The sequence below is a fragment of the Dermacentor variabilis genome, chromosome 4 (genome assembly GCF_050947875.1).
Source record: "Dermacentor variabilis isolate Ectoservices chromosome 4, ASM5094787v1, whole genome shotgun sequence".
In the NCBI taxonomy this organism is placed as follows: Eukaryota; Metazoa; Arthropoda; class Arachnida; order Ixodida; family Ixodidae; genus Dermacentor; species Dermacentor variabilis.
The window spans coordinates 77,413,817-77,429,662 of NC_134571.1; positions in this window are offsets into that span (position 1 = coordinate 77,413,817).

Consider the following 15,846-nt stretch of genomic DNA (forward strand, 5'->3'; position numbering starts at 1 on the left):
GGACGGTAGGCCGTATCAACTCAGGGCTACTGCACGTAGTGGAGTGCTGAACAAAAGCTGCGGCGTCCAGAAGAATAAAAAAAACTGTCAGCTGGAACAACTGGCATTGAGGGGCAATACAGCGTAGCATTCAGTGGAATTAAAGAATAACACGAAATAATTCGAAATTTCGCATTATTTGTAGACATGCCGATAAAAATGCTTTTTGAAGGCTCTTACGGGTGGTGGTGAAAAAAAAAAAAAAAGGCTCACTGTGTGCGAAACTCGTATTGCAAGTTACTGTGAAGGTGTGGCAGGTTCTATTGAAAAACTTTTTCCTTAGGTCATGACAGTTCCTAAAGTATATTGATTGGCAAATAATCTGAAAAAAAACCTTTCTTTTAGCATTATCATAAGAAGCCAACAGACATTGACACCAAGGACAACATAGGGGAAATTAATTTGGCTTAATAAATGAAATGAAGAAACGATAAATCAATGGAAATGAAAGTGAATGAAAAAACTACTTTCCGCACGTGAGGAACGATCCCACAATATTTGCATTTCACGTGCAATGCTCTACCAATTGAGCTACCGCGGCGCAATTTCCCCATCCACATTCTTGGGTATTTATGTTTCCTAATAGAACTCTGGGAATGTTAGCCAGTACCGCCACTCAGAGACCTTGGCGGCGGATGTGGAACATCCTTTCTGCCGCAGGAGTCACGAGAACGTGTTCTTTTTGGGTGAAGGCATCCGGTCAATAAGCCCACACATGCTACGTGAAGGCATCAATGTTGCCGGATTAGAGACGCTCGTTATGTAATAAACGAGAACGGGTCTTTTCCAACTTCTCCAACTACCCCGGTCATGTACTAATTGTGGACATGTTATCCCTGCAAAATTCTTAATGTCATCCGCCCACCCAACTTTCTGCCGCCCCCTGCTACGCTTCCCTTCCCTTGGAATCCAGTCCGTAACCCTTAATGACCATCGGTTATCTTCCCTCCTCATTACATGTCCTGCCCATGCCCCCCCCCCCATTTCTTTTTCTTGGTTTCAACTAAGATGTCATTAACCCGCGTTTGTTTCCTCGCCCAATCTGCTCTTTTCTTATCCCTTAACGTTATTAGTCATAGCATAAGAAGCCAACAGACACCTACACCGAGGACAACATAGGGGAAATTACTTGTGCTTAATAAATGAAATAGGAGGGGAGGAGGAAAGAGAAAAGAAGAAGGCAGGGAGGTTAACCAGAATAACGTCCGGTTGGCTACCCTACACCGGGGGAATGGGAAAGGGGAAAGCAAAGATCACAGGGAGAGAGAGGAGGGAAGGAAAGAATGAAATTGTGGCAAGTTCGCTGACGCGTGCGGTTTTACAGAAATTGCCTTAATAGTCACAGGTGGTCGCACAAACCCGTCGTCCTTAAGAAACACAAAAGTGCCTTCACCGCTTTATGGGCCGACGGGCGATGGGGGCGGTGTTCCAGCAGCACCTGCACAGAAAGCGGCCGATTGTCCAGTTTTTGGAAAGCTTTGGCAAGTTCTTGTCGCTCTAGGGCATATCTTGGACAGTGGCACAGCAGGTGGTCGATGTTTTCTTCGGTGCCACAGACCTCGCATGCTGCACTGTCAGTCACCCCAATTAATGTAGAGTATGCCTTTGTGAAGGCCACTCCTAACCAAAGGCGACAGAGAAGCGTAGCTTCACGTCGAGGAAGTCCGGGTGGAGGTCGGAGCTGCAGGGATGGGTTTAGTCGATGTAGTCGTGTAAGTCGTAAGTTTTGCGAGTTCCACTCGGTCACTGTGAGGCTACGTGCCAGGTGTCGAAGCTGCCTTGCAGCGTCAGTCCTCGAAAGCGGAATCGGAATGCAGTGCTCTTCTTGATGAGCTGTGCGAGCAGCGTTATCGGCGGACTCATTGCCACTGATTCCACAGTGGCCAGGTACCCACTGAAAAACGACTTCGTGGCCTTTTTGTTGGACATCGTGGTGAAGTTTCACGACTTCGTATGTCAATTGGTCATGACATCCGTGTCGGAGAACTGACTGCGTGCACTGTAATGCCGGTTTTGAATCACAGAACACAGCCCATTTTCTGGGTCTTTCCGAATCAATGAATTCCAGTGCTCGACGCAGGGCCGTTAGTTCTGCCGCCGTTGAGGTCGTGACATGCGATGTCCTGAACCGCAGTGTCATTCCTCGCGTTGGTATAACCACGGCACCAAAGAAACAATAAATTAATGGAAATGGAAGTGGATGAAAAAACGACTTTCCGCAGGTGGGGAACGATCCCACAACCTTGTGGTTATTGATTATTCTTAATTATTGAAGGGCTCGTTCAGTAGCCCTAGAATCTGTCCGCACGTCATATATAATAGTGTTATAGTTGACGTGTGAGTCAAGACAGTGCGGAATCGAAAATGTTTTATTCAGCCAATACCACTGCTTAAGTAGCTACGGTGGTGTAGGGTATCAGCACACTTGGTGATAACAAAAACAGGCACAAAACTGGCGCATGCTCTCTTGTGGCACACCAACGTCAGAGCGCTTGATTACACAATCACAAATACCGTCCCATTAGCTTTCGTATGACTTGTAAAATAATCTTGTATGTTGATACGGGCTTATATGAGAAAACGTGTGTCTTCAGAGAGGATCGCATATCATTATACAGGATTACGGTTACAGGAGATGGGGGAATTCCGGTTTTCTAATAGGACTGACTTTTGTTTGAGGAAAGCAGAATGAATGCTCTTTTGTCTAGAAAAAGTTAGTGAGAATGATTCTTTTATGTACAAGTAGTTTTGTCTTTGTTCAGAAAATTTTACGTTTGCACCAAGCCGGCAAAATATTGCTCAGTGGCGTCGACTGCTGCAAGATGACGGAATTAAAAAAAAAATGAACGGGCAGTGTGCGAGTCCACACACTAACCTTTTAAGGAGTGAAAAAGCGGCTGGTATTTGCGCCCTGGTAACGCCGAAACAAAGGCGAATTGGGGAGTCGTGATCGGTCAACAAAAATTGTACAGTCGCGTTCAATGTGAACTGCAACATGGTGCGTGCACGCAAAATATCGCAGAACATCGTTCCGCTTACTGGTATTGATTAAATGAAGTTTCTGTATTTCGTGGCCATTGTGCAGTCTTAGAGCTCCTTAGACTACGGGCACTTTGTTACAGCACCTACCTAGCGCTACTGTACATATATCGAAGGAATTTGTTTGTCATATCTTGCTATTTTCTTCCTTGTGACTTTTGTGCATTTATTTTGTGTTGCTTGTGTTTGAAATAGTCGTATTTCTTGAACACGTGACATTTCTTATTTTCAGTATATATCGCAATAACATTTTGTAACGAGTTGTTTTACATTTACAATCTAGCATGAGCTGCCATGCATTCCTATGTTCTCCGTGTGAAAAGGAGTAGCTAGCAGCACATATTGGTGTCACTGTCTCCTCATTATTCCTCTGAATACAAAGGCAGTGTGTACTAAGAGCACGAAAAAAGTATAAAAAAAATATGTACAATAAAACTAGAAGGGCAGGCCAACGTGGCGCTGCTCTTAAAACAAATAGCGCTCAAGAGGCGCACCTGTGTCTGTGCGTGTTCCTTGCTGCGTATTTGTGCACGCAGTTTTTACTCGATCATGAATTCTGCATGGCAGATGTCTTAATAATGAAGAGGCGCATATGTGTACAAGAAAAGTGAGCGCAGCATCAATGAAATAAGGATTGAACGATCCAGCTAAAGGGAAGCGGCCGATGCGATATACTGAAGCGTGACGTGTACATGGGTCCCTTGAGAAGGCTACTTCTTCCACTTACATAGGTGAAGTTTGAGTGCCGATGAATAACCAATATTACGATGCAGTTGGAGAGCCCAGTAGTGACATTTATTTCCCTCAAGCGCGAGTCATTGCGACTCCGCCAATGCGATAAAATAAGAATAAGGTTTGCGGCGTGAACGATATTTTCCCAAACAGTCAATAAGGAACCTACAGAAACCTGTGCCTTTCCTTTTCGGCAACGCCTTCTCGATGGTGGTTTTTCTCGTGAGGATTACTACTATGGCGTGTTATTTATAACTGTACAGAGCTATTTAGATTGGATATGAAACATGCAAAACAGGTTGCTTTTCCTAGACCAAGCAGAACCTCAAAATAATGGGCTGGCTTGCATCCGATGAGATTAAGGCGAGTGCCAGCCAGCTTTAGATATACCAATTGAGCACAAGTTTTTATCCTCATGTAATTTTTGTCCTGAAAGTCCTGAAATCCACAGACCAATGAAAAGACTTACCCTTTCACTCTCCTTTTTTTTCAACTCTGATTCAGAAATAACTGCTTATGTTAACCATCTTTTAAACAACCGCTTTCAAATACCTGTGACGTTAGCAAAGCCTACGAAGACAGTAGAGACGACAGCCGTGAACATTGCGGCACCTAACTACACAGGTATAGACCATTTCACCGCACCACCGCAAACGAAGCCAGAAATGCGTCGCTTTCAGGTTTTGCTCTATAGGCCACCGTCTCGCGTGAACATTATTCGGCTTCGCCTTCATGATACGAGAAAAAAAAAATTACGGAGATCCAACACAGAAGCTTCCTTGATGCCCTTAAGAAAATGCTATGAGTTGGCACATTTCATTCTTGCGTCTTTAGTGTGAAGTAAACTGGCGACGCGCGCATGCGCTCTGACGCACCCGGGCAACGCAATGTGACACACGCGGCGGTCATCTCAGAGGGCTAGTTGGCGTTGACACGACAGTCGTAAAATTGTTTGTGGCCTAATGGTTAGAGCATCAAGCTGCTGTGCTTGGGAACCTAGGTTCGGTCCCAGCATTCGCCATGTAATTGGCGAATGGTTGCTTTTAGTGTAAGCTATATTGAAATGCCGCAGCACCCAGCCACGGTCGCGAGAGTCTGGGCGGGTTGACAAAGAGAGATTCGCTTTAAATGACCTACATGCGCTCCCCGAAACATTACGCAAACATCTGGTCATATCTAGTGCATAAGTATGCACGCTAACGTATAGGGCAATGGGTGTGGTTAGCATTACACGGCTAGCATTCTACATGATTGCAAAATACTGCGCGAAGTGGTACGCTGTTTTGTTCTTACCAACGTTACCACTGCTTTCGACGATGATAGTCGTTTTTGCAGCTGTTGTTCCGAAACGTTAATTGGGGCTTCGGTCGACCCTTGTGGCTGTAAAATATTTGGTTACTTACTCGGACACTGTCTCATTGACATTATGTTGTGAGGGCGTCTTCTTGCTCACGTACATATGATGTTGGTCATTCTCTTGCTGATACTTGACTACTTCTTTGATACAAGCATCAAGTACAGCTAAAATTAGAACAAACAAACATGCGGTAGTTCATGTGCAGATGAAGGTTCCACATTTGAGTGATCAAGTGTTTCCTCAATAATTGCGTGCCTGATTTAGAGAGTTATTTTAATGCTTCTTTTCCACATATGCCTCCGAGACAAATACATCCCAAGCAGCTAGTGGATTAGACTCACAAGAAATAATCCAATGAACACGATATTGCAAATTTATTATAAACTGAAATTGCTATTTTTTTATATATTCTACAACACAAGTATAGCGCTTTTCTTATTTCTTTATGGCACTACTTAACTGTTACCTGATACTTTGCAATACTTCAGCGGCTCACACTTCAGTTTCGTTTTCTCTTGAATATCAAAACATTGAAGTGCTGTCGTAGCCTAGTTGTAATGCGTTGAGTATGTCATACTGTCTCCCATGTCTAAGCACAGCCGCACAGCATTTATTGTGGGCATAAGTCCGGGGATGGAGGCCTTTTGTTTTCTTAACTCGCAGTAATAACTTCTTTTTTTTTTGCTCACTTTAGTATACATCTCATGTTCTCAAGAGCTCACTTGTCTGATTTACGGATCCACGAAGAGAGCTTCCCACAGCAAAGCTGTTTTTGCAAGTAGGTGTGGCGGTGAACCTGCCCTTGAAGCTACCGCTTGAAAGCGGTGGTTCGAAATGTCGACGAAATTCTCCGAGAGAGCCAATGAAGCTAGAACAATAAAAATACTACACATACTGTGCAAACTTGTCAATGGTATCGTGTGAGACACATTGGAAGCATGTACGACAAGTTAGGTTGCTATGGGAAAGTGCCAAAATTCCGCTGGGGAGGTTGTGGCGCTGCACGTGGATTCTAAGAGTGTAATGCTTAATGTCATCTTTGCTTGCCTGGGGACTAAATAATTTATTATTTTGCAAACAAGGCAATCCTAATGAACTGTATAAGAAAACGCTGTCAAAAAAGAAAGAAAAATAAAGGAAAAAACAACTGAGGTTCAAGGCTGATTGAAGGTGTCTAGGAAAATGGCGTGGCAGGCGTCGTCAAACAATTCTTTTCGGCGCTGTGTGCGCGTACAGGGAAGGATGTTCAGAGAAATCCCAAAGATTCTTTGGTGGCACTTTTTGAGGCTTATAACGTGGAGCTCAGTAGGTGGCTGTAGCTTCTTACGTATCGAGCTTTGCTGCGTTGAAACCTAAGTTGTCATCATTCAAGGTCTTAAAAAATTTGTTTTAAAGCAAAGCATGACAAATGATAAATGCCTTTTAGGTAAGGGAAAAAAGTACACACACTGAAAACACTTGCACTGGACGTGCTTTTTGCTTGTAATTGGGCTTCAGAGGAAAAACTTGGGTATTGAAGTTCCACTCGTGAGGCTTTTTTTTAAATTCTTGGTTTCGTAGATTGTCGAATATCCCCGGGTGCACAGACCGTGTGTTTCACGTACTATTTAAATGCCAGTCTCGCGTAAATAATAACGCGTTCGTAATTTATTGTGTGCTATTTTTGTGCTTAGGTACACCAAAACATGTAGATCTGTTAACATTTACGCTCCTTCTACGGGCTCTGATGAAGACTTCCAGCAAGCTCCGTCTCACTCCTGTGGGGACCATTAGAAAAAATCATAATTCATTACTGTGGCGTATTTATTGCTGCATAATCCAGTTTAATGTGATGCATGTGCGCGGAAGCATGGTTATATTCTGATGAACAGGCTGAGAGCAACGTACTCAGCTTACTGGTTCCAGTAGAAGACGCATTCTTGCCTTCATCCCAATGTTAGTTCAACGTAAGGCAATCTTTAAAAACTAGTTTCTGTTCACAACGCAGGTAGCTTGTTGCCGCCACTAACTTGCGAGCCGTAAGCAAAAGGAATGGTGTTCGGCAACACACAGAGCCACAAACATACATCTTAAACTCCGGTTCCATCTCGCTCTCAGGGAAACAATTATGAACGTGTGTCTTAGTTGCATTCGAAAATAAACAAGACATATCCACTGTATCCACCACAGTCTTGACAATGTCACGCTGGACAGTCTGTTACTCTTGTTCTCATTTTAGCTGGAAACATAAAGCAGTAAGCTGTGAGGCATCGTAAGCCTTTCCATGATGGCAGTCCAAAGGACGCATCAGTGGCTTCCAGAAATTCAGCGGGTCTTGACGCTGGAACTGGTGTCTGCGAGCTCAAGGACGTAAAAACAACAATAAAGAAACCACACACACAAAGAAAAGGTTAACGTTCTGCAAAAACAGGTACCCGTCGCATCTACAGGGACGAGAGTTGGAACTGCATTTTAAACGCCTCGAACTTGTAAAGCATCAGGGACGACATTTCGAGAAACGGCGAGCACGAAAATTCCTTCAGACTTAAGTAGCCTTCTCTTCTCTTTTGTTATTTTTTTTCCCATTGTTGCTTCTGGAATTGATAAAAATGAGAAAACTGTGGGAAGACAGGGCATAAAATCTAACTTTCTGACATGTCGGTGTGATAGTATAAAGAGAAAGAGAAATCAAGTCACGCGCAGAAAACTACATAAAGTGTTGCAGGAATGCCAGCGAGCTCAAGTGAGAAAGCGAAATAAAAATGAACGACCAGAGCGACGATAAGGCCTGCACATTGACCTAACTTTGTAATACTAGTGTCCAGAGCTGGGAGATGTGATATTTTTCTTTTGCTGCGATTTTCTTCTTTAGATGCCATTAAAAGTATGCCAAGTATCTTACGCGTACAAAAGCTACACTATTTAAGCCTCAATCAACAACACGCAGGTACATTTAGTTGCCCTTCGTCGCTTTATCACCAGCCACAACATGAGCCACTTCGTCCGCTTCAGCCGCCTTTTCATTCACGTCATTGCATGTTCATGACATGTGCCTCAGAAGCGCCGTGCCGTATGCTGTTCGAGGCTGATCGCAGAAAAATGTCCGGGGATTGTTTTTACCTGTGCTATCACGTTATGGTTATGGTGTTTCCACAGCCTCGTTAAGCTTCTCCTAACCTTAATGCGTGTCATGTGTGCCTCCAAGATTTTTATACACGCATCAGTTTGCCTGCCATAACAAGATATAGCACAGATATGATATAACGAGGTTTGTGTTCCGTGGTTCTTGCATCGTCACTTGTTACCAGCATTAGGCAGAAAAATGCGCTAAGATGTATAACCACGCAATCTAGCAGACATCAGTCACTAACCGAGTGCATGATTAATGGCACCACAATATTCCACCCTAGCGGAGGCAGGGACAAAAGGATAGCTCCTGGTATCTGTACCTTTCTGCACTGCAAGTTCGCCAAGCGGACCTGCAGCGAAGATGGATGAGCTGCGGCGCGCACTTCAGCCGCACTGTTTGCAAGATAGAACTGAATACACTATCGCAAGACACGTTTTAATTCCACAATTACGCGAAGCTTCTCTTATTTTTTATTGCCACAAAGAAAGCTTTGCGATTAAATGTGCAATTTTCCAATCGAGACGTCTTTTTTCATCAAGTATTTTACCAAGCTTAATCACACTTTCTTTCGCTGAAACATCGTGCCCAGCATCCGTAGAGTTTCCTACAATGTACTAGATGAAACTCTGGCGCTTCAATCCTTGAGCCACCACGGAAATGATGGGAATTAAGTACATGGATTTGTCTGATTTTCGTGCTTGTGGATTCAGATGTTTTTGTGTATTCGTTTAATTCGCTTTGCATGCATTGATGATCGTAAAATTTACGGCAATCTATACTTTTCGAAATGCAGAGGGCTCGGTGAACACGTGCATTCACGTCTAATTGCAAGGGTTCAGCTTGTCGAGGTGGCCAAATCGAAATGCGCCAAGCGTCTCAAGGCGCTGATTTGCCGGCTATAAATTTATAAGGGAGTTATGTGTCGCTTGTCAATGCATACGTATATGGCGTAATGGTTTCAATGACGAACGTCTGCGCTAGAGGCCCTGTGTTCGAATTCTGTCATCGGACAATTTTAATAATGTTTACTTAGTTATGCATTACGCAGTACATTGTGGAAAACAAGTTTATAAGGTCACGAAGCCGTTTGAAGCCAGTAACACGAAGTTTAGGAAGATACATGCACCTCCAAAATTCCAATGCCGGCTCTATCGCTTCCATTGCAACTTGTGTATACACTAGCCCCAGAGTTCCCTCTAGTAATTATTGTAGTAAACGCTGTGCTTTTATCACAATACCACATTTGCGCTGCGGTATTGTTTAAGGGAATGTTGTAAGAGATAAAAAGAGAGATGAAAAATAAAGTGGCTGTAAATCAGCGTTCCCACGCCAGCCACCGTAAGCTCTAGCAAAATGTTGCTTTCAAACTGCACTTGCCCTTGCGATAAGAGCACGTGTTCTACACAAGTAACAACTGCAAAAGCCCTTTGTTTGTTGACCATAGCTGAACCCGTTTGCTAAACAAATAAATAAAGTGACTCCGCCCCCCCCTCCGATCTGTTCAAAGTAGGTGTTAATAGTGACGTCATTGACGGCAGCTCATTGTTAGCCGTGTCACCACTGTCTACATCGTGTTGCGTTTCGCCTGCGACACGTGGTTTTGCCGGCGCGACTGCGGCGGGGCGGCAGACATTTTGGCCCGATCGTCGTCGCCGCAACGCTCCCCGCCAGGTGTTTCCTGGCGCGACTGCGGCGATGCGACCGCAAAGGATCACCCTCTCCTTCCAGTCATTGTGCCTGAACCAGGCGATGCGACAGCAGGGGCACCCTCTCCTTCCAGTCATTGTGCCCGAACCAGGCGATGCGAAAGCAGGGATCATCCTCTCATTACAGTCATTGTGCCCGACCGGCAGCGCTACGACAGTGTGCTACGACATTGTGCTACGACATTGTGCTACGACATTGTGCTACGACATTGTGCTACGGCAGCGCTACGACAGTGTGCGTCACCATTAGCCCATTGTACATTCACGTGCTCGTCTATTGAGGGGTTCCTTCTTGCCCTCAACTGCGAGAGTATAAAAACAGCTGCCCCCGGACGCCAAAAAGAGGGCTCCGATTTCTTCTGTTGAGTAAAGTGCTCTCCCGTCTCTCTACTTCGGTCAACCTGACCGCCAACTCTTTGCGATGTTAAAATAAACAAGTTGTTTTGTTGTTACCAGTCGACTCATGCTTTGCCGGGACCTTCGAATGCTTCCAGTTGTACCCCAGGCCGCCAGGCCAACGCTACCCTTGGGGCTTGCGACCCAGGTACAACCACGGGCGTCAGCGCCGAGTTCCCAACCGATCGTACCAGCGGTGCGATCCCAAACATCTGGTGGCAGCGGTGGGATCGCGACAACGGAGGCCAGCAGCAAAGAGATGCAGTTGACTGTATGCTGAGCAGCTCAACGACGATCCGGGAGCAGTGCAACGAGCCCTGTGTGACGACTGGTTGCCTGCAGCGGAACGACTGCGCGGAATTCCTGCCTGCGAGGTTTGGTGAGTGCGGGACTTTCTTCTTCTGAGCTTTGCCAGGCTTTTGTTAGTGTTAGAAACAGAGCTGGTAATTGTGGTTGTCGTTGCTGCCGGGTTAGAGTGCGGCAAGACAATATTAGGCAGTAGAGAAAGCAGCATTCAGAGCAGCCATGGATTTGAAGTCGTTGCGCAAACCGAAATTGTTGGAGCTTGCCACAGAGTTGGGTCTGGATGTCTCGGACAAAGTCAGAAAACCAGAACTGCTAAAGGCTATTCTTGAGTTAGAGGCTGAGGATGACGAGCTGTCGGAATGCCTTGAGACTATTGAGGAGAGGTCAAAAAGACAGGAGCGCGAACTTAAAGAGCAAAAAGAGAGACGGGAGCGCGAACTTAAAGAACAGAAAGAAAAAGAAGAGCGTGAACGTAAAGAACAGAAAGAGCGAGAGCAACAAGAGAAAAAAGAAGAGCGCGAACACGCTTTGGAAATGAAGCGTCTCGAGGTAGAGATGGAACGCGCTCGTAATGGAAGTCAGGCACACGGTGCAGGAGAACGAGTATTGTTCAAAATGACTGACCTGATGCGGCCGTTTAAGCTTGGAGAGGACATTGGTTTAATCCTGGTTAACTTTGAGCGAACGTGCGAGAAGCAGGGGTTCTCTCGGGAAACGTGGCCACAGCGCTTGCTCACTTTGTTACCCGGCGAGGCGGCCGACGTAGTCGCTCGCTTGGATAGAGAGGAGGCAGAGGATTTCGACAAAGTAAAATCGAGTCTGCTAAAAAAGTACCGGCTGTCTGCGGAGGCGTTCCGTCGGAAGTTTCGGGAAAATGAGAAAGGCAAAAGTGAGTCATATACAGAGTTTGCGTATAGGCTTATGTCGAACATGCAGGAGTGGCTCAAAGAAGAGAAAGCGTTTGGTGACCACGATAAAGTTCTGCAGTGCTTCGGGCTAGAACAGTTCTATAGTCGGTTACCGGAGAACGTGCGATACTGGGTCTTGGATAGGCCAGACGTTTGTACGGTGGCTAAAGCCGCTGAGCTAGCCGAGGAGTTTGTGACGCGTCGGGCTCGCGGAGCTAAGGACGGTCAAAAGGGTGAATTTGGCTCGAAGTTTGAGAGGCCGAAGTTCACACCCATGAGAGCAAAGGGGAACACGCGTAGTGCGGATGCGAGTGGAAGCAGTGCGACCGAACCTAAGGAGACGGCGGCAGCCGAAGCCGAACGCAGAAACCGGTTCGAGATGAGGCAAGCGCGCGTTTGTTATACGTGCCAGAAGCCGGGTCACTTTTCGGCGCAGTGTCCGGAAACAACACCAAAAGTTGTGTTTTTTTCAATAGGCAGCACTGACGAGAACATGAAGCTTCTCGAGCCTTACATGCGAGACCTCCTCGTGAACGGGAAAGAGTGCCGAGTGCTTCGCGATTCCGCAGCTACGATGGATGTAGTTCACCCGTCTTACGTACAACCCCATATGTTCACGGGCGAGTGCGCATGGATCAAGCAAGCCGTGGAAGCTCATAGCGTGTGTCTGCCGGTAGCAAAAGTGCTTATTGAAGGACCTTTCGGAGCGCTTGAGACGGAGGCCGCAGTGTCATCTATGCTGCCACCCCAGTACCCGTACCTATTTTCAAACAGGTCCGATCACCTCCTGCGCGAGAAGGGGCTTTTGTTTGGTGAAGCTAGTGTTCAGGCCTTAACCAGGTCGAAGGTTCGGGAGCTCGCTGCAAAGGCGGTAGTTGCGGGGCCGACGTTATCAAACAACGAAAAAGGGTCAGAGGCGCAGCAAGCTGATATTCAGAGCACGCCCGAACTGAATAAACTTGAGTCTGTAACGTTAAAGGCGCCAGATACTGGAGAGGAAACGCCCGACACGGGAAAGTTAGAAGAGCTATCTACTGATTTGCTCATCGCGCCTACGTCAGACGGACTTGATAGGTTGCTAAAAGTCAGCCGGTCGGCTTTGATAGCCGAGCAAAAAAAGGATGGCAGCCTGGAAAACGTGCGCTGCAATGTCAAAGAAGGTATCGCCAGGAAAACTGCGCGTTTTGTGGGAAGAGGTGGAGTCCTGTACCGGAAGTATCTAGACCGCCGAGGAGTGGAGTTCGATCAGCTGATCGTGCCTCAATGCTATCGTCAGGATCTGTTGCGCTTGTCGCATGGGGGTTCGTGGTCCGGACACCTAGGAGTTAAGAAAACTAAGGACCGTCTCTTGCAAGAGTACTATTGGCCAGGGTGTTTTCGGGACGCAGACCATTTCGTGAGGACATGTGACACTTGTCAGCGGGTGGGCAAACCAGGGGACAAATCAAGGGCGCCGTTGAAATTGGTACCTATCATAACGGAGCCTTTTAGACGGCTCGTTATTGATACAGTGGGACCTCTGCCGGTAACAGCCACGGGGTACAGACACATTTTGACTGTGATCTGCCCAGCGACAAAGTTCCCTGAAGCAGTGCCGCTTAAAGAACTCAGCTCAGTTGAGATAGTTAATGCACTACTGTCCATATTTGCGCGAGTTGGTTTTCCAGCGGAAATCCAATCAGATCAGGGCACAGTGTTTACTAGCGCTTTGACGACAACTTTTCTCGAAAGGTGTGGGGTAAAGCTGCTACACAGCTCAGTGTACCACCCACAGTCGAATTCCGTTGAGAAGCTCCACTCCGTCATGAAGCGCGTGTTGAGAGCGTTGTGTTTTGAACATCGAACTGACTGGGAGCTGTGTCTGCCTGGGGTGATGTTTGCATTGAGAACCGCGCCGCATGCAGCTACGGGGTTTTCGCCAGCTGAACTGGTGTACGGTCGCTCGCTTCGATCTCCGCTTCGCATGCTTCGAGAATCGTGGGAAGGTAGGGGCGACGACCCAGTCGTGGTGGAGTACGTACTTAAGCTCCTCGAACGCTTAAGAAGGGCACAGGAGTTGTCAGGTGAAGCAATGACAAAGGCCCAGCAGAGGGCCAAGGTTTATTATGATCGGACAGCCAGGGCCCGTCGTTTTGAGGTGGGCGATGAGGTCATGATATTGCGCACATCGCTAAACAACAAACTAGACGTGCAGTGGGAGGGCCCAGCACGAATTGTTCAGAAACTGTCGGACGTTAACTACGTGGTAAGTCTGCCAGGAAAGCGGAAAGCACAGCAAGTTTACCACTGTAATCTGCTCAAACCTTATAGACAAAGGGAAGCAGTGGTGTGCATGATGGTAAACGTTCCTGAAGAGCTTCCGGTCGAGCTTCCGGGACTAGGCTCAGTGACGAACAGGGAAGACACCGGTCAAGTCATTAGTGACCTTATCAGTAAAGCACCGCTGTCGCCTGAGCAGAAAACCGAACTACACCAGCTATTACAAGAGTTTCAAGGTCTGTTCTCTGAGAGGCCTGGTAGGACTTCTGTACTTACTCATGATATAGAACTTACCTCCCCAGAGCCAGTACGATCCAAGGCGTATCGGGTGTCACCCCGCCAGAGCGATATTATGGAGGCTGAGGTAAAGAAAATGCTACAGCTCGGTGTTATTGAGGCAGGTGAGAGTGATTATACCTCCCCTTTGATTTTAGTTGAGGTACCGGGCAAGAAACCTCGTCCTTGCGTCGACTACCGCAGGCTTAATTCCATCACTAAGCATCAAATTTATCCGATCCCTAACATCGAGGAGCGCCTTGAGAAAGTTAGTAGCGCTCAGTTTATTTCCACCCTAGATCTTGTCAGGGGTTATTGGCAGGTTCCACTTACAGAAGAGGCTAGTAGGTATGCGGCGTTCATTTCACCAATGGGAACATTCCGTCCTAAAGTGTTGAGTTTTGGTTTGAAGAACGCGCCATACTGTTTTTCAAGCCTCATGGATAAAGTGTTGCGGGGACAGCAAGAATTCGCTTTACCGTATCTAGACGACGTAGCGATATTCTCCGCATCCTGGTCTGAGCATATGACACACTTGCGGGCAGTGCTAACCCGCCTGCGCGAAGCGGGCTTGACAGTAAAGGCTCCCAAGTGCCAGTTAGCACAGGCCGAGGTTGTCTACCTCGGTCACGTGATTGGTCAGGGTCGTCGCCGCCCCTCTGAAATAAAAGTGGCCGCTGTGCGAGACTTTCCGCAACCGCGCACAAAGACCGATATTCGGTCGTTCTTAGGTGTCGCCGGCTACTATCAGAGGTACATCCCTAGGTACTCTGATATCGCGGCTCCCCTGACGGATGCTCTAAGAAAGACAGAGCCTCAAACAGTCGTCTGGGACGAGACAAAGGAAAGAGCTTTTAGCGCCCTAAAGAGTGCCCTAACAAACCAGCCTGTGCTACGATCGCCAGACTATTCAAAAGGGTTCATTGTTCAGTGCGATGCTAGTGAGCGAGGCATGGGCGTTGTACTGTGCCAACGGGAAAATGGAGAAGTAGAACACCCCGTCCTGTATGCTAGTCGTAAGCTGACCAGTCGTGAGCAGGCGTATAGCGCCACCGAGAAAGAGTGTGCGTGTCTCGTGTGGGCCGTTCAGAAATTGTCATGCTATCTAGCCGGCTCGAGGTTTATCATTGAGACGGATCACTGCCCTCTCCAATGGCTGCAGACCATCTCTCCCAAAAATGGCCGCCTCCTGCGCTGGAGCCTCGCTTTACAACAATATTCCTTTGAGGTGCGTTACAAAAAGGGGAGTCTCAACGGTAACGCCGATGGCTTAAGTCGAAGCCCCTAACGTAGGAATCAGCCTCAAAATTGTTTGTTACTGATGTTTTCCTTCCTGAGGCAGGATTTTTTTTAACATATTGCTTTTGTTTAGTGTTTCAAAGTGATGATATGCTTTCTAGTGCAATTTTTCAATTTGTGGACGCGTTCTGAGTGATGCTAGACTACTGTAAGGAACTATGCAGTGGTATAAAAAGGGGAAAGAGCCTGGCAGGGCTTAGTGAGGGTTGTGCCGTGCTTGCTGACTGAGCGGTTGAGTTTCAGCGTAGTTCTAACGCTTGCCGGGAACGAGAACAAAAATGTGAACTCTCCCGAAGTCACTTTGCAGTGTCCCGTGCGAACCTGAACAAGAGAACGAGGCCTTCTCTGTGCGCTGCGCTCAAGAAACGTCGAGGGACGCCCGACTTCGGTTATGAGCATCATCGAGCGACATCCCTCCGG